The sequence below is a fragment of the Strix aluco genome, chromosome 15, assembly GCF_031877795.1.
Source record: "Strix aluco isolate bStrAlu1 chromosome 15, bStrAlu1.hap1, whole genome shotgun sequence".
NCBI lineage: Eukaryota > Metazoa > Chordata > Aves > Strigiformes > Strigidae > Strix > Strix aluco.
This window is the reverse complement of record NC_133945.1, coordinates 17,309,547-17,329,722: the sequence shown is the minus strand read 5'-3', so window position 1 is coordinate 17,329,722 and position 20,176 is coordinate 17,309,547.

The window sequence follows — 20,176 nt, the reverse complement described above, 5'->3', positions numbered from 1 at the left end:
ATTTTATACATGAATTGATAAAAGGTTTTACTTCTTTTCAGACAGCAAAGAAGATATCAGTCAGGAAACTTATTCAAAGAAAGTTTATAGTTTGAAATTAGTTTTCCTGGCAGTTATTGGTAACAGAGACTCCAACAGCTTGCTAGTTAAAATGTAATTTAAGTAGTATTCATATTTAAACACCAGCACTACTAATTTTGAATGCACATATTGACAAATATCAGCAAATAACTCACTATTGCAGAGAAGTTAATAATGCAGCATTAAGAACAGGTGTGTTGGTTCTAAAGGGTTCTCATAGCATAGAAAGCAAAAGCTTCAACTAAAAAGAAAAGGCATGTTTTGAAATGCAGAACACTATTGCATGTGAGGTTCATAAGGGAATCAAATGAATGGATACAGCTCATTGAATCAATAGAGTTCATCAGTGGATTTGTCAGAGTATATTCTCACATATCATTAAAAGGCATTTGCAAATGTATCCAACAGAGCAAAAAATTATTTGCTTTTCCACTAATTCTTCAGATTTGTCCTGCTACATTTGGCAAACAATGAAATTCAAACAAAGTTCTGTCTTCACATACCATATTCATTTACATTCACGTTTGGCCAGGGTGCCATAAAAATCAGGTTACAAGCTTAACCAGTTATGCACCTGAACATTTAGAATGATCAGCATTTTATCATCATGTATTTCATTTTTAACTTGAAATCAGTTCCATTTTTCAGTGGCAAACTTGGAATATTTTTTTAAAAGGAAGCACTTCTAACTAATTTCTTTTAAAGCATATAAACATGGCATATAACCAAACAATATTCAATTTACAGCAGGCTTAGTGCCAAGCCTTCCTGACAGGTATGATAAGGATGGTTGTCTCTTTTTGGCCAGAAGGCTGTTAGAAGATAGAAACAAAGAGAAAACTGGAATTAGTTGCAGGGAGAAAAAGCAGACTAGTGGTATGGTGCACTTGGAAAACTGCATGCTTGTACAATTAGTATCCCAGGGAAGCCAGAGGCTGTGAGAGGATGCAGTATGTTCTGGAGAGAAAAATGCACAGACCTACACAGGCAGAGGCTCCTTGGAGATGACCAGCATGTAGAAGTCAATAGCTTCAGACTCTTACAGGGGTAAAGTCCAAATGAACTGTAATATAAAGCTTTTCTTCATTTCACCCAGTGATTAGAAAATGCTTTAGCATTTCTGGAAGAAGGAAATTCAAACCTGAGTGCAACATAAGTAATAATAAAATATATATGTCCTTTGAAGACAACACTCTTTCTCTTCTGCTTTCCACCCAATATCTCCGTAGCCATACATAAAAAAATAAAGGTTTTTTTTAAAAAAATAAGCTGAAAAGCCTGGTAAAGTGATTTAGCACAGCCAATCTGCCTGTGTTACTATGAGTGCATAGAATTTGTTATCAGAAATAGTCACTTTTCCCCTAATCTTCACTGATTCCTAAGGCTTTCTACATGGCCACATCAAAGAATATCAACACTTAAAGACATTTGTATGATAATATTAATTCACACACAATTCACACCATCTTTTGATCAGGATTACTTTGATTATTAAAGACAAGATGGTTTATATTAAATTTTTCACACTCTCAACATCATACTGTGTAATTGTTTGCTCACCTAATTGCCATGAAAATCACATCAGCTGGAAATAGCACTGGTAAAAATATCTTAAATCTGATTTAAAAAAAAAATCAGTGTTCCTATAGAGTAAGGCTGAAAGTAGATATACATTCATAAATAATTCCAATTATGACACTAATGACATAAAATGCTATGGATTTCTCCTGGCATGTGCCAAGCTGTTAGATTACAGCAAATGGCCTACAGACACTACAACGTCCTAAAACACTATTCTTACAAACTAGAGCTTCACCATATTTTTTAGGATATTAGTCAACATATCTTTAGGATATGGTTCATCATATGTTTTGTGTGCAGGTGAAGCACTGCAACCTAGTGAACGCAGCATAGGACCAGGACTTAAGTTATGGTTTCATTTCTGTTCTTTGATGCATTTGATAAGCGACCTTACAAAAAGTCTTTACAATCACTTTGCACCCTGGGGACAGTGATATTACCTCTGTTATAAATGACTTTGAGATCAACTGACTGAGAAGTGCTCAAAAATTACAATTGTGAGAGACGTGGCACCAGCAATGGGCAGATTTTGTAGTGCCAGGATGGCACACTGTCAAGGTACATCATGACCAAGTGTGACCTTCTGGCTGGAGGCAGAGTGGGAATAGAGAGCCTCTGTTGTCCCATCTGGTTCACAGGATGCTGTAACTATGCTTGTAGGGTCTCCACAGAAAATTAAGCAAGAATAAGGTGCTCTTCCAATCTACAACTGTACCATTTTCCTACTCTGCACACACATGTTCTCATATTCTAGGAGCACAGGGAAAATGGCCTGAAGAAAAGCTTTTGGTTTCTGAGTGTTCACATTCCTGCATGCAGACTTCCGAGATTCATGGACTTAGAAGGCTCAGGTTCTGGACACTCACTCTGCAGACCTGGCCCTCAGTCAGTGCTGGCTGTGGATGCCACTGACCCCAGCTAGGCCTGTAAAAGATTGTCTGTCAACAGGCTAACCCTCATTCACTGTCAGAGATGGACAACACCTCTCTCACAATGCCACAGCCAGCTGGCATCTCAAAGGGCACCCACCAAAGCCACCATGTTCTGTGTGAAGCAAAACCAAGGTTACTGCAGGGTATTCACACCAGTGTAAAATCCTAATGAACCAAACCTCTGCAATACAACTCAAACTCACAGATTTCAAGTCTTACCTCAATAGAAAGCATATAGGCAAATACAATCACAGATCCACTTTAGTATGCCCACATTAAAAGCACCAGTAACACCCAGCAGCTTCACCAGTTACAGTGCATCAAGGAAAGGCAAACAGCTGGCAGATGGTCCACCATGAGGTCTTGCTCTGAATCAGGAGCTGACTTCCTTTGCTGTGGCAAGCATTTGGCACCACTAGAGAACAATCCAAGCGATTGTATAAAAAGTGCCAACAAGATATCCCATCAGAACAGATCAAGCAATGTCATGCGCAGTTCTCAAAGAGCTGGAGCACATCGCATCCCACAGAAAGGGGGACGGGACACCCATCCTGTCACCTCCCAGCACCATGTGCAGAAAATTACCTGTCTCTGCAGTCTGACACAATCTGTGGAAGTTCTCCAGAGGCAGAATGGACACACTGTTGTTATTAAACAAATTAGGGAAGAGACATATTTAAGACTCTTCTCTAATTTTTCCTCTGAAAATCCATAATAAACTAGCAAAGGATTAAGATTTAGTGATTAGCACCTAAATAATAACAAGTAATTATTTTTTGAGCCAAACAAGGATAGAGTATCCTAGGTAATTTATAGTGGGTAATTAAGGTAATGAATGCTTAAGAGTCTATCAAATAAATAGTCCCTAAAAGTGTCATTTTAACAGGGGCATGATTATAGGCAGCACTAAAGAGGACTGAAACAGATACAATGTACCTGTTTCAGACGTGTTTAGAAAAGACATAAATCTCATCACTTAAGCTGTCATCTAAAGTCATCGTTGAACAGGGCCTGTTCCTCTAAGCTTGCTTACATGGGCAAATCTACCATCAAATTAACTGGTATAGGTATACCAGAATCACCACCTGTGTGAACACTTATTTTAGATGCTTTTTGTTTGGCTTGTCTTGCACCAATTGGTACATGATATAATTGGATGAAAAACGGGCTCCTGTAGTGTTTCTCCCCATGGACAGGTGAGCAGATGGAGGGATCCCAGTAAAAGAGTTCATCTAATTTGCTATCCCTTTTGGGATACAAAAGTAATATTCTACCTTTCAGTACAGTGACAGGAAAACAGTGCAAGCATGGACTAATGTTTCCAGTACTGCACTTCAGCAGGATAATAAAACAGGTAAAAGCTATTCAAAAAATGTGTCCTGCCACAGAGCTGTTGTGTACTGAATCTAGCACTGAATCATCACAGTTTTATTTCTTGTGTCCTCCAGATAGGTAGGAGTTGCTTAAGCAGCACTCTTTAATGCTCTAACATCCACCATGGGCAGCAACTCATCCTTCTGAATCCATTTGGGTGCCTTGGCCAGAGAAATGAAGCTGCAGTAATGGTGAGCTCTTGTTGACCAGCTCAGTGAGCCCAAATATTATTATGTTTTATAGCTCTCCTCAGCCAAATTATGGCCATTTCTTAGCACATCTTGAAAAGGGGATGACTCTTCCTCAACACAGAGTGAAGGGAAAACACAGCTACAGTGGATTAAGGAGTCAATGTACATGGCCAGGACCCATCCTTGCACCTGGGGCAAGGATAGGCATGTCTCCAAGTCACTATGGTCTGGGAACAGCATGGGTCACATCACCTAGCTCAGTAATATAACAATGATCAATAATCTGGGCTTTGCAAAGATGCAGTATGTCCCCCTGTGGTAGGACTGTATGTATAAGTTTGAAAGTGATAGCATTTGGAGTTGGCAAGTTGTTGGATTTAATATATTCCTCCTGCTAAATTATATTATAAAGTTGAAAGGACGGACTACATTGAAATTTCCTTAATGAAAAGCTAACTGCTCCTAATATGACCTGCTTCACCAGGAGAGTCTTATGTCCTGATTAATGAGAAAGCATTACTCTCATTGGTTTTCAGAGGTAAGATAAACCTTTAATATTTAATGAAATGTCTAACAAATATTAGAAGAAAACTCTAAGAAGCAACAGAATATCCACTTGCATGACCAACTAACCAGTTTGGATAGGTTGCCCCACACTAGCAACAGCCTTACAAAATGAGGGAGAAGGGGTTTACATTGTTCAGAAACCAATCTTTGGGTTAACTGCAGGTTTATGCAGTTTTGTTTCACTTCTTCATTCATCTTCGTGCCTCAGTTTTATATGACCTCTTGGTATGATGAGTCTGGTCATGACTGATGGTTTGGAAGGTTTCATATATGGACTTTCATCTCTGCTTTAATAAAATGCCGAGTTTGATGGAAAATTAATTCACTAAGCCCCTTCGATCCTTCCTCAAAGACAACATAATTCTGGGTTTTTTATTACATTTTGTTGACTGATCAGAAAACTGGTGCTCCTCACAAAATTTCTCCCTATGTTTGCACTCTTCTGTGTTTGTAAGGGTCTGGTTCAAAATTTTGCATGCCTGTTTGAAAGCATAATAAAGTCTGTGATTATCTATTTCTTCCAGGCAGTTCACAAGTGTTGATGAATCCTTACTATTACTTCCCATAGAAATACAGGAGAAAATAATTCTGTTATCTTAGAAAATACCTTACTTTTTCTCACATAAGCACAAGCTATAATACTCGAAGTAATTTATTTCTGTGAAAAAAATCATATGCTAGGAAAATGATTTAATACGCTAAACAATTAATCACTACGACAACCCTACAAATATTCTTTCCTAACTGGTAATTAATATATTGCTGAATATTTTTCAATTTGTTTCTGGAAACAGTATTGCAGGCTCCACTATTTGCAGTCAGTAGCAGCACTATCCTTCAAGTGTTCATCTCAACACAACCAGTGGAAATGTACTTTCTGCTCTCTTTCTCTCCTTGCCGTGCACTACACTGTGTAGCACTTGCCATTCCACTCACCGTGAGTTTGAATCCCAGCACTTTCTGGTCAGGTGCTAAAATCCTCAGGTCAAATCAAAGGTGAAGGTGGCAAACATAAGTCATCTTAAGAAAAAAATGGGGGTATTTTATTTTCGTCTTTGAAGGAAAGTATAAAGTAGCCTAAAGTAGGAAATATTCCTGTAATTTGATGTTAGGATTTACATAAAGTGACTGTAGTTTTGGCAGAACAATAAGATAAAATGAACCATGTAAGAAAGCTCCGCTTAGGTTAAATGGCTCTAATCCAATAGGAGCAAGAAGAAACCAGCAGATTGCATTTGGGAAAGAAAGCATGAGCATTCATCTGACAGTGAGATTTCAACAACTTCATCATGAATTGTCCAAGTGTTAAATGTTAGCTGTTTTTGCAGCAAAGTGTGGAAAGTGTTCCTTAGTTAAACAGCAGATTTTTTTGTTTCTTCATTTAATAACAAATAAATTATGAGGAAGCTTTTGTTTTTCATCATCTTGAGAATTGTATCACTGTTTTGCTGGAAATAAGAGCAGTTGGCATTTTCTTCATGCCAGCATATGCATGTGAGTTGAATTGTCTCAATTGCAAGCAATAACAAGATAGTCCTTGTGCCAGAAAGCAATTACTTACTGCACTGCAGCAAGGTTAATCTTGCAGGTGGAAGCCCCTATCCCACAGACACGTGGTAGCCGCATCTTCAGCACTAAAGTGGACTCTAGGGTAATTGCTTAGTCACTTTAAGAAGTAGAGAACTGCCCTCTGGAAATACACCACCTAATTTTATTAAAAAGAACCATCTTTCTAACCATATGGAGAAAACATAGAAATAAAAGGTGCAACCAGAAGACTATAAATGGATTTTCCTAATGTTCAAAAGGATTTAAGCGCTAAGGCGACTTGCCACTCTCATACAAATGACTTTTTGGCAGCTTTTTCTGTCTATTAGAGACTCCAAAATCTGCTGTGAATTGGGATTTACAAGACAGGCACAAAACTAACTTTTCCTAGAAGGTCAAAACCTATTGAAGTACTAGTGGAAACCATTGCAAACGCTCTCAGTGATGAGGCAGGAAACTCCAAGTCCTGCAGGAAACATTGTACCCTCAAAGCAGCAGGCATAGTGAGGGGGGCAGTAGAAGCCTTAAAAAAACACTTCTGTTTTCACTAAGAGAGTACCAAAAGTTGATAAACTGTCCAATTAACTATGAGGATGAAAGCTTTTGTTCTGAAGCCTGCTAGCAAGAAGCCCTCCATAACTACACACAAACGTACAATGTATCATCAAATGTATGGATGTATCACCTTCTACCTCTTTAGCAATGATGTCATTCAGGTTACATAAACATGCTAGGCACACTGAATTTCACATCACTGGTGCTGCTTGAAGCACGTCATAACATTTTCCAGTCAAATATATACGATCCTCCAACTAATATACATATATCTTGACTATGCAGTTAATGAGATGCAGTTATTCACAGCTGATAAGACTCTTGTTCTAAAACCCTTTACATGAAAGCAAGAAAAACTTGAGTTATAGGGAGACTTTTCCCTTTCATCAGTACTGTCACTTATAATTCCAACATCATGTAAGAAACAGGAGAAATTGGCTCTGATCTGGCTAAAGGTTAATAAATGCAGTGGTTCAGGGAACTAGAGCAGAAGAATACTAATGGCTCCTGCACCTGGAACGCAGCTTCCCTCTTCATCCTAATTAGCTTCTCCCACATCAGTGCATTTTCAGCGCATTTGTGACCAATGCATTTATGAAATAATGCAAGTCTTTGGCTTCAGTAAGTCAAGTTCAAGTCAAACAGAAGAAACAGGGTGTTAACAAAAGACTGACCCTGTTATCACTACTTAGATAGCATAAAATAATATTGACAGTTCTTCTGCTCCTCCATCCCCACTTTGTTTTTTTTTTTTTTTTAAAAAAAAAAAAAAGAGGTATTTTTCTCTGGACTAATTCACAAATCCATTTGTTTATTTCCCTATGTTAATATTTTTAGATTTCTCTGTAAATATTCTTACTTCTTCTCATGCACCAACAGGTGACAAAAGATTTGCAGAAATGCTATATTTCTTGTGAAACCATATTCTCAACAAAATGTGAAAAAACTAAACTCAATCAAAATACTACAGCAAGAGATTTCCTGGCATTGAAGTGGTCAGGAATACACACATTAAATTAAATGTCTAAGGGCAAAGGCAAGGGAGAGACTTGAGGAGTGATGAACCGCTCATCTCTCACAGTGCTGTCAGCAAGTGCAACAAATTACGTGCAAGACATGCACAGGATGAAACACGGCTCCTTCTCCCTGTCAAAGTGTCCTCCCCTGCGGTGGCCTGGGGTCGCTGTCATGCAGCACCACGGAGCTGACAGTCGGCCATTGCATCCCTTGCAGCCGTGAGATGAATGATCTCTCCCAGACTCTGCTCACAAATTGTCACTTAATCAGCCACCTGCTTTTTGTCAAGTTAGTACCTCAGCAGAGAGTGGCAAAGTAAACTGGTCAGAGAAGTTCAGACAATGTTTTCATCATGAGGTGTGCCACATAATTTCTTAATTCTCATTTTGGGTCTTTAGCTCTATAAATGACTCCCTGGAGCAGGAGTGCAAATCCAGCTCTCCTGGCTGACCACCAGGTTTTGGAGACATGGCCTCCACCACTGGCTGAATAGTTTGTGATTGGTGGCACATGTTCAGGAGGAGAGACACTGCTGGTATAACCAAAAGAGGTTAAGGGTATAAATGGCACATTAAATTAGGTATCAGAGGGAAAGCCAGTGGAGAGAATCTAGGTTTGGTAAACTGCTTTTCTCTGAGCACTGTCAAAGTGCATGAGATGATGCCCTTCAAACCAGGAAACCCTGAGAGGCAGGAGACCTCCCTCCCCGCTCGCTGGGGCTGCCTTGCACCAGGCAGTGACCTGACCACAGTGGGGCTATGGCCAAGGCTGAGGCATCACCCTCCAGCCCTCCAAACCCCCATAAAATGCCTGCACTATAAGTAGGACTGTTGTTTTCTTGATGTGCTTTTTTTTTCCAGGACAGGGAACCCATTCATTCAGCAATGGAAAGGGGATTTATTTTTGTAGACAAGATGCAGAGAGCATCGGCTGCTGCCAGAAGGAAATCATATGGAGAAAACCCACAGCAGCAGCTGGTGCAGCTGCCAGCATTCCCCGTCTGCTCACCACTTGGACCAAAGTCTCTCTTCAGGACTGAGGATCTGCCTCCTCTTGTGAAGAGTGCTTCTGCCAGCACAGCAAGCCGATTCCAGAGGCAGAGGTACATAAAGCAGCAATTCAGTGAATCCCAGGCATCTTTTCTAACTCTAACACCAGGGCAGGATATCTGAGAGTGGCTGAGGGAAATGCAGACCTTCAGCCAGTTCCCAGACATGAGCATGAATCTACTGAGCAAACAAATATTTACCTCTACAGTAATTGATTCCATGTTGCAGTTCTATATAAACCAGCAACTGTGGGTAGGGGCTACTTCAGGAGGAACTTCTGACTCTTGTGAGCATGTAATAGGTATTCTTGCCCTCCAAATGGTTTTGTTAACCCTCTGGAAGGGTTTATTTTGGTAAAGTGTGAGACATGAAACTTTACATACCTGGTGTTCCTGTGGCATTTGGCCAGGTATTTTCAAAGGGTTGCAAGCTTGTGGCCAGTGCTATGTAGAACCAAGCTTTACCAGTGACTTAGATCACATCCTAAAACAATGACAAACCCTTGGCAGCATGCAGATGTGTTTCAAACATGCACTAAATATATTTTCCTTTACTTCTTGACTGAAAAAACCCTAACACCTCCTGTCTCTATTTACCTGATGATGTCAGCTTGTGACCTGCCCCATACAGCAGCTGGTTTCTGCCATCTCTGTACCTGAGGTCCTCAGTTGTTGTTCCTCTCTACCTTCTTCCAGGCACATGGTGAGATACAACCATACACAAAAGTTTACTCCTTGCTATGAAATTAGTCACTGCTGCCCTTGACACAGATTCTTCCCTGCATCATAATGTTTAATACCAAGGAAAGATTAATTAAATTTTGTGGAACTATGGCTCAGGTAGCTCATTAGGGACTTGGTTGCTTCTTTTATTTAAGTTTTCATTAGTTCACATTAAGTTACATTACATGTTGTAGACACTTTCCCCTTCTTGCACTCAGCAGATCAAGTTAGACACTTCTAGGGTTGTAAACAATGCAAGGTAATTAGCCCAAGTAACACTTGCTGCCTCCGGGAGCGATTTTTTTTGTGGTGTACCTCCTGCCAAAGGAAACCAGCAGCCCCATGAGCTCTGAGGAGGAGGGCCAGGCTGTGAAATTCCTCTTGGAGGCACATATTCACTCTACAGAGTCAGTACAACATGCATCCCTCTGAGTGAGAAATCCACCTCTCCCATTGTGGGAGGTGGTGAAAATTACACATACCGCAACTTACATGTTTTAGAAGCCACAAACTCTGGAGACACTTTCATGCAGCTGGATGCAGTTACCAGCATTTGGGCTCTGTGTAATACCACAGTGTCTTTCAGGCTGAGAAAAAATGAGGACCTAGTGCTTCTGGCTGTGCCTCCCCCAAGGCCACCTGATGGGGACACCCCTCACTGCGGCAAAGAAACTCTCTTGCCTGACCTACTGCTTGGGCTCCTCTGGCACACACGTGTGTGCTGCTGAGCAGGCACCTGAGCAACTGTAACTGACTGGGCTGAGAAATAGCTGAGGAAGAAGTTAATGTAGAGAAATACTTCTTTTTTATCCTGAGTACAGTCCACCTGGTTCATGCCAGAGTGCTTCTGCACATGGGCAGGTCAAACAGAAAATCTCCTCAGTCAAAATATGGCAGAAATACAACTGTTCAGTCATGAATGTGACAAACCTGCCATGTTGCTCTTACAAACTTGGTTGAATGTCTTGCTTTTCCCACAACTTGAGGTCTTGATGGCAGACACATTTTCCATCTGACAGCCACAGTCCCAGACATGGCCCTTTGCACAAACAGCTCTCCACCTTGCAAGTTCAGGGTGAACCAGGAAAGGAAAAAGCCTGGCTAAAAGAAATAAGCAGTTTTATATAGTTTTTTTTTTCCTTTGTGAAGACCATCACCTGTACACCCAGTTCTCTGATGGCCTGCACAAGTGTTTGTGCCAGAAGACCAGGAGCTGAACTTTCCCAGATCACAGGGGAGCCTCTTCTCATGCTGCTGCTCCTCATCAGGGTCTCCTGAACTCATGCTGCAGTTCCCCAGGGTCTAACCATACATTGTCTACCCTAGTTTTTTCAATTTCTCTAAATGCTATCCTCTCAGTTTCTCCCATATCTTCTGTTTTGGACATGATGACCTACTACAGGGGTATATGACTCCTTCTCTCTTCAGATACTTCATCCATCTCTTCCCATGCACTCAGGCCAGCCTCCCCAAGCTGGTCCCATCAGTTCTTGTCATCGCCAACTGGACAACTTGAAAAATGTGGTTTGAGTCCCTGCACTTTCTGGAAGGTTTCAGCTGAGCAGGCCGGACCATAGGGCAAGTGTTGGAAAGAAGGATCAAAATGAGTGCTTTGGTTAAGCAGGAATTTCTATCAACTTGCGTTTTAGTGGATGGGTTTATGTTATCTAAAATAATGGAGCAGATGGTTTTCAATATGAGAAATCTATGAAATCTACCTGGTGATTTGCAGGGAGCACAGATGAATGGAGAGTAAGAAACATTATTTAGAAAAGCAAAAAAAGAGTCCGTAATGCCAGAGAACAATGGAGGAATGTTTCCAGGATGGGGTGTTAATGAAGAGTTGCTATGAAAAATTATTAAAAGCTGGTAGAAAATACAGGCTGTGCAAAACTGATGTTATCAGGTTCAATTTCATTTTAGTCATTCAAGGTACTCAATCAGAGTTACTATAACAACCAGTCAATGGTCTCAATGGTTTTCCCTGTCTGCATGTTTATTCAGTTTTTTCAGATTAAGTCAAGAATAGCGAGCAGCTCATGTTAAAATACAAAAATACAAGGTTATGAGCACATTTTTTATAGGTTATAAAAACTGTGTTTGCCAGTCTTTCCATTGTCACGTTGCAAAGGAAAAAAATTAGAAAGCGTAAATCCATTTGCAGCTGCACTTTTTTCCAAAAGTAACCATGTGGGAAAATACAGGACTTTAAAACATCTGCTACATGGTACACTCAACAGATAAGACATCCACACTGGGGAAAACACATTTTCAAAGTTTTTCAACCTGACACAGAAGTCAATGGAGTCAACGGCATCCTTGGTACCTGCCTGAGCAATACACGCACTTTAGCTTTTTTCTTACACTGCACACCCCAGCTGAACACAAAATCTGACAAGGCCTTTCATACCCACCACTTACAACCTACCCTGGCACTGTCTGAACTGGAAGATTTTGTTCTCTGTGCAACTTGTCCTATTTTTTTTTCAGGATCTGAATTTAGTGTTAGAAGAAAGAAAGTAGTTCATTGCTCACAGCTTAACTGAAGTATTTCTGCATCGGTACCTGCGTAGACAGTTTCTCTCAGAAGTATGAAAGGACATAACATCAAGGATGGCTGAATAAAAACCCATCCCTATGATGCTCCACCACAACTAGGACAAACCTGATGCCAACAAGAAAACCACAGGTGAGAGCATGAGTCCCATTGCACGAGGCTGAAATTTAGTATCACATCACCTATGCACAAACCCTGAGGTGGTCCTGCCAACCCCACCTGCTGTTTTTCACCAGGGCCTCATTTCATTAGTTATTGTTGGAGATTTAACATAGAAGAAATACATATTTGAAGGTGGGTGCCAATGTTTTCAAATTATTTAAAGGTCCATGACCTACCTGAAGACAATGTTGCCAGAGTCCACTGCATACATATGGCTCCTAAAAACTTACCATGCTGTCTCTGTCTGTCAGGATACATCAGTCTGTATTCCCAGGAGGAGGTAAAGTATCACAGGAGAAAGGTTAATGGGGAAAATGAAAAAAAAAAAAAAAAAAAAAGAAAGAAAAATTAAGTGTTATTAATTCTAAAAAACTTGGTTCTTCAAAAGAAAAACACTTAATTTCATTGAGAGCTAAACTTCTTGATGACTAAGAAATTTGCCACGTGTCTTTTTCTTCCCCTCTATACATCTGAGGACAGCAAGGTGCCATGTATTGAAACAACTTAGGCCTGATTATATTTTACTTGAAATTATTTTTCACAGAGCTGGGAAGTTTGAAGAGAATTTCCACAAGTAGTTAGACTGCACTAAACCAGCTTCATTAATGTAATAAAACTTCAAAGTAGAGAATTTATTCTACCTGTAGCAATCAAAATGTAAATAAATACAATAATTCAAATAAATAATACAAATATTTGGGGGCATTATATCACTTTTGGGAGCTGTAACACACCGGCACATCAGGGAATGGAAAACTGGCTCATTCACACTCTGGAAATTCATCTGAATCAGACGGCAGCACTATTGAATTAGACGGTACGTAGCAGGATGGCACTACACCTCCCACTATTCAGACCCTAAATCAGTACTGCTGTTGTATAACATGTTCTGCAGCACCTCTTATTCAAAATACAAAAATTTTATTCAGCAGTTGGAAGCATTGATCAGTGTAAGGAGGGCTTTCTTCTGCTAGCTGTATGGGCTGAATGCTATTTTCCTTATTTAACAGAGAAAGTTGAGAGGGCCACTATCGGGTTAGATGCTATACTATGAGCAGCTGCTGTGTAGCTGCTCCATCCTGTCTCCAACACTGTCATGCTCTGACCACTTCTCTTTCTGCACTGGGAAACAAGTTTCAGTAGCAAATACAACTTCTTACTCACAATTTCAGTACTCCTGAATCAGGGTTTCTGCTGGGGATTCTTTTTTTTTCTTTGAAACAGCCATTTAATACTTTATTTTCTGTCAGTGGATGGACGGTTTGCGTCAACCTGTTGAGCTACCCAGTGACACTCGTTCCTCCTGTCTGTTCCTCCTCTCACCTGTCTGTTCAACGATGGGCTCCATGAAAAGATGCATTGTGGGTTTTGGCACAGGTGGTGCAGGGAAGGCAATTAAAAGACATCACAATATTAAAATAGGACTGTCACCATCTTACATCCACAGAGAGGTTTTCAGTTTGATTGGTGGACCATTAAAACGCAGGCCCTTAATGAAGATGTAACTCTGGCACAAAGATGGTTTTTGGAATATGAATCAACTGTTCTGATTAAATCTCTGAAACCACTATTACAGGACTTTTTATAACCTCTCTCATAAAAAAAAATTTGGATCCCTCTTGTTATAGTTAGCTCAAATTCTCTCATTAAGTCCTCTTTTATGCTCATTTTTCTCATGCTGAAGCTATTAAGAAGAAACAAAGTTGTTTCCTCCAAAGGGCTTTTCCTTTGTGCCCTTGTAAGGAGGACAGAGCAATAATGTTCAGGACAGCTGCTCTGCACTGTACACAGCCAACCAGCCAGCAAAAACAGTGAAAAATGAAGCCAAAAAAGGAAACATTTTCATATTCATGGGTCCCTGAGGACACTTCAATGAGTTCACAGGGCTCTAATAAACACCAAATGTCGCAAGCATGGTCCACTGAAAATATCATGTGGAAAAGTCTTTAAACAAAAATGATCTAACAACATAACTTATACAAGGTTAAAGGAAAATGAAGTTTCTGTGTAAGATCAGGACAAACAGTCCAACAAAGTTCAAAAAGACTAGTGTTCTCCATGTGTTGCTGTTAATTTCAGGTCTGCAGCTTTAAAAACGGTACTTCCTCCATCTGCTCACACTGCAAACATGTCTCCTCGGTATGAAGAGCAACATGGTGTCGGTCCTGTCGAGGATTTGCAGTTTGTCTTGCAGGTAGTTGTGGAATGACACCAATTTGGAGGCTTATCTTTGTTGTTATATGGCTCCAGATATGTGCTCTGCTTTGTCACAACTCTCTGTACATTGGGCTTCTGCTGACCAATGGTCAGATACAGTGAAGTTATGCCAATAGCCTTCAAGGTAGGAGAAAAATTAGTAATTGGGTATTTTTAACTATTTTATAGCTGGAAAGGCATTTGGCCTCTGCTAAGACTTTAGTGTCTACTTCATATAATAAAATGGAAAGAGACAGTAACTCCAGCAAAGATCTTGCTTGCAAACTGAAGAGATGGAGGAAAACCAAAGAGGTGAAGTGACTCACAAGATCCCATGACATGGCAATGACAGGACAGGCATTAGAAACCAATCTTTGTGATTCCCAGTCTGGCAATCTGTTTTGCTCCCAACCATAAATGAAGCAGGACTTTCATAAAATCCTACAGTCAAGAAGGCACAAGATTCTATATCTTCATCCCAGACCTACTAGCAGCATACAGACCAGACAGCTGTCCCTGGCACCTGGCATTCTCAGGGTCTGTTCAGCACACATAGGCAAAGTTCCTCTGGCCTTACTGACCACTGAGCCATCTGTCCCCCTAAAAATCATTCATATAATTGCTGCTAAAATCAGCAAATAAGGGTCTGTACTGGAAGCATTGCATTTACATTAGAGAGGATTTGAGAAGCTGTTTCTTTAAAATATGCACACACACGCACAAGCATGGGCGCACACACACACAGTCACTAAAATATGGGCAGTCCTGACTTAGTTTCAATAACAATCACATTTCTAGACTGCTCAAGCCCTGCAGTGCCTGGTAAAGACTAAGAATCCGGGACCATGTTTTCCCCAGGTTACACCAGTATGATGAAGCCAGTGGGAACACTTTGCAATTAGGAGGATCGAAGGGTTCCCAGGTCGTAATTGGTCTTTGTGCACATCAGCGCAGCCGTTCGTGCACGGGCTGCCGAGCCAGAGTTACTCTGCATGCTCACTGGGGTAATAGACTGCAGTTGACTCTGAGTTAATCTGTATTTAATTCATTATGGGTTGCCCATGTGTAAATAACTACATCTCAACTTCCTATTTAAAACCATGGGATTTTGTTGTTACAGCACTGAGGCAAATATGGTAGCAGTAGACCACAGGCAGCAAGAGGGTACAAGCATCATGCTGCAGATAACCTCACATCCTACTTTCCCTCTCAGCCTCAGGAAAAAGAAATGTTTCCGCAGAAGTATGCAGAACCAGCTGGGGAATACACTGATGTGAGCAATGAGCTGGCATCTCTGGTTCATATACACTCCAATCTACCCACCCACTCCTCTGAGAAATATGTAAAAATACCACGATCAAATAGGGCTACTTTCACCATTGACTCAATTTCACCCTATAAGACTGGTTCTGCTACCTGCATACAGCTCCCTAAAGAAGTAAACCTATGATTTTTTTAGAGTGCAGTGTGAAAGAACTGAAAACGTGTGCCATTTTCTCAAGGCATCAATATTTAATACCTTTCTTGATAACCTAAACTCATTCTCTGACTTCAAAGCATTTAATGGTCTAACCCAGTACATCACATTACATAATCAAGACTTTTTTTTTTTAATGCTGAACATTAACTCAGAAAGTCCTCAGCACATGGAACGAAATACCACAACACGTAGGCATTCAGGTCACTGAAGTATGTAAACCTATCCGACGTCCCTTAAAACACACAACTCCTAGCCCAAGCCCTGGTCTGTAGATGACCTGCCATTTCTTTGCTATTCCAAGCCATACTGATTTGAAGGAGATCTAAAATGACCTATCAGACTCAAATATTAAGGAAAAAAATATGTTAGTGTTTAGAAATGCCAGAAAATAAATACAAACAAGGAGAAATAATTTAAGCTATCCAAATGTTTTGAGTGCAAAAATAACATCTGGAAAAAAAAGGTTATGGATGTCATTATGCTCTGAATACTGAAATCATCTTCTCATTGCAGAGTAGCAGTGCAGAAATAATCAAAATGTTAGTTTTTATAGAGACAGAAATAGAAAAGAACATGGTGATTACAATGCTTTTAACTAACACATGGAAATGTGCTGACCATGCAGGTCGGTTCAAGGTGCAGCTCACACTTCCATGATGTTCTATCAGGGACAGAAATGGAGAAAACTGTTAGGAGTAGACAGAGGGAATGGGAAATAAGAAGGAAGGTGATAATATCAGAGCTGTTTAGTTCAGAGAAGAGATATGTGAAAGCAAACAGAAGTACAAATATAGTTAAGGTCACATTGGGTGCTCCCATTTGCTAAGATAATAGTGCATCCCTGGAAAGGAACAGCAGTGGATTTAAAGCTGAGCAGAACAGGACCTGATTATCATTCCAGCATTTCTATTTAGGGTAAAAATCTAAATGGAGTAACAATTTGAAATTTGATTTTTCATTAAAAATAAATTATTTTCTTGGTTGGTTAGGACCTACTATGAACTGTTCTTGCAGGTGAGGGGCATATTCGAAGAGATTTATGCCATTTTTTTGCAGGATGTTTAGAGTTGTCTAGAGTTGTCTAGCCCTGTTTGAAAGTTTCTCCCACAGCAAAAACCCTCAGCATCCTCCCCACCCCTATTTTTAAATATAAGCTCTTCACACACATTTACATATAAAATAAAAAGGGTAAAAGGAATTAACATGCACTTCAGTTTTCAAAGCCCATATTAGGAAACACTCACTGTGGCCAAATCAATGCAACAGCAGTTTTGTTCTTAGAGGAAAATCAAAGTTATTCTAGTCATCCTCATTCCTACTACTTTTATCCTCTCCAAGGTACACAAATGGTTCTTCTTTTATAACTACAGTAAAAGAGCTCGGAGGCATTTCAGCTGCAGGAGATTTACACAATTTGCCATATTTCTCTTGCTGGGAAAGAGGAGGGTAAAATCAGCATCGTGATACTGTGATACCACATAGAAGCTGTTTCTTCATTTGGCAAACCGCTCAACTGACAAAACTATCCCATCTCAGAAATTGTCCAAGAAACGTCCAAGGTCTCTGTTTTCCCTTGAGCACAGAGAAATGCCTGTTATGGTTCCTACTTGTTTTGCTTTTCCCTGTGCTGCTCACAACCAAGCCTCTGAAATGCCAAACATCATCAGTCCCCAAAGTTAATAACGCTTCTATAATGAGAGGGTCTTAGACTTTCAAACCTAGTTAACTGTGGTTTTACTCTCTAGAGTCCTGGGCTCAGATTTTCTGTTCTTTGTATGTTTCATAGCTCTTTACATACAGTGTAAAATGTTACCAGCCGGACTGCCAGTATGCTGCGTATGTGGTCTCTGAAAATGTTCAGTGATCTCACTGACTGTCACATCTAACTAGCAGGCTAAGGTCCACTCTAAAAAGGGAGAAAGAAACCACCAGACCTTGTGCTTTTGCAGTACAAAGGTGTTTTTAAGGATTATTGCTGTGAAATTACACCTGGAGCTGCATGGAGACCAGTGGAAAATGTCTTTGACCTTGCAGTAACCTTGTGTAAACAATGTTAATCATGACTGGTTTTCTATGTTACTGTCCCCTGTTGCCTACTCCAAGGCTAAGAAACTTCAGTGCATTAAAATAGTTATTGCATCACTAAGGAATGATCATCGCTTAGTTTATAAACATAGAATATTTTTAATAAGCAAGATTTGAGCATACTGATTTAAACAGAATGCAGTCCACCTCTGTAATGATCGTTCTGTGTAAGCTAACTAGTTGCAAATAAATAAATAAATAGACAATAAATTACCCCCACAGAAAGACTTTTGGGGAACTTCTAGAAAGAAAATATGGAAATCAATGCAGAGACCTTCAGTGTGTGGTACTTCCTTTCTTCAGTGGAAAGAAGGACCCAGTTACAACCTGTGCAGTACATTGGGAAACGCCTGCTGAAGCAGACTGCTAAGTGGGAGAAGAATAGCAGTGACAGAGGATCGCACATTAGATCAATAATGCAATTTGTGGAAGCCATGGTTTGGGTTTTGTACTGCAACAAATCTGCAAGAGGAAACTAATGCTGACTGTAAACTGTTGGAAGAAGCAGAGAGACAAGAGGCTAATGTGATCAATGGGAAAACTCACCATGATAAGTAGGGTGGATGGTGTTTCTGTACATAGAGACGAGCAGACTTCATCTGTTGGCCTTAAAACAGGTGGTTTTGCGTCCAAATTACAGGAAGACACTTGCATTCATACCGGGTGAATTGCTCAGTTTGCTATGAATGCTGCTGGCAGTGCTATGCACAATATGTCAGACTTAAAAAGCTTCTGTTTCCCAGTCGTCACTTAAATTTTATTTTTTTTTAGTAAGTAAAGTCTTAGAGGACTGATAGTTGCCATAGACACATCAGCAAAGACTCAAAAGAATGATCTGGGAGAATATGACTATCTGTGAACTAGATCCCGAAGGGAATCAAAGCTGAAGCTGAGATGACTCATAGACACAGACAGAGAAATCGGCTACCCTGGCAGGTAGAGCCAGCCGGAAGACAGGAGTCACAACGGTGTTTCCAGATTGAGTCACAAGGGCTGTGTCCTGCATCATTCATGTCCTACAGAGACTCCTGTTTCTTTTATGTAACTGAAGGACTTGAATTGGGCCTTTGGTGGACATCACTGCAAGTGAACCAAAGCCATTCAGATTACCATGTGTTATTGTGCAGAACCCTTGCATAAAACTAAAGATTCAAGATCAGATAAATATTCTATAACCTGGGCACACTTAATTTTATTTCATTAAATGGGGATGTTTAGATAAAAATAGAGTGGGGTCCCTTTAAAGCAGCTGTCTAGCAGAGGACTAAGCCCAGCAGTCTTTACTCATTAAAAACCCCATTAAGGACAGAATTCCAATTTTATATCTCATAATATTTGTGCAGTCATGTTTATCTTGGGAACAAATAGACGGGACTGTTCTGCTGTGAGACATCTGTGAGTAACCTTTCACCTCCTGTCATTTTTATGTTCAACACAAAACACATTTATCAAAATGATGCTTTGGATTTATATAATGACTTTCATCCCACTGCCTCAAAGAACATTATTCTACTTGCCAAGGGTTGTTTATGCCCATTTTGTGGAATAAAGGAAGATTTTCATTAGCTGATGAGACAACCTGGAAAATGGGGTACTACAGAACCACTTTGGTGGTCATGTGAACCTTGCTCCTCTAGCTCCCCTGGCCAGACAAATGGCCAAATCTTAGAAAAGATTTTATTTGCTCCACTGAAACCTCTATTTTTATTTAAGTCTTGATTAACAGATGTTAAACAAGCTTGCAGATATCAAAGTCACAGAAGATGTGAGACATCGCTGACACTTTTCCACCCCCTGCTTTGCTCTCCCCCATCCTCACCTGATTGACCTCCGAGAGCGCTGCCACGCCAGCAGCACCCCGCACCCCCAGCTCTCCAGCTCTTCTCAGGGATGGCATCATGCCTGGCAGGACACCGCCGCCTTCTCCTCCTCCCCGGGCTGGACACTGTCTCCACAGTCGCCCAAAGAGCTCCTGCATTTCTGCAGCCAAGATCACCTCTTCCTGCAGGCCCACCGTGTTTTGTGCATCTGATGTATTTCAGAATAGGGGAAAATGGTGCCACAGGTTAACGAGCCATC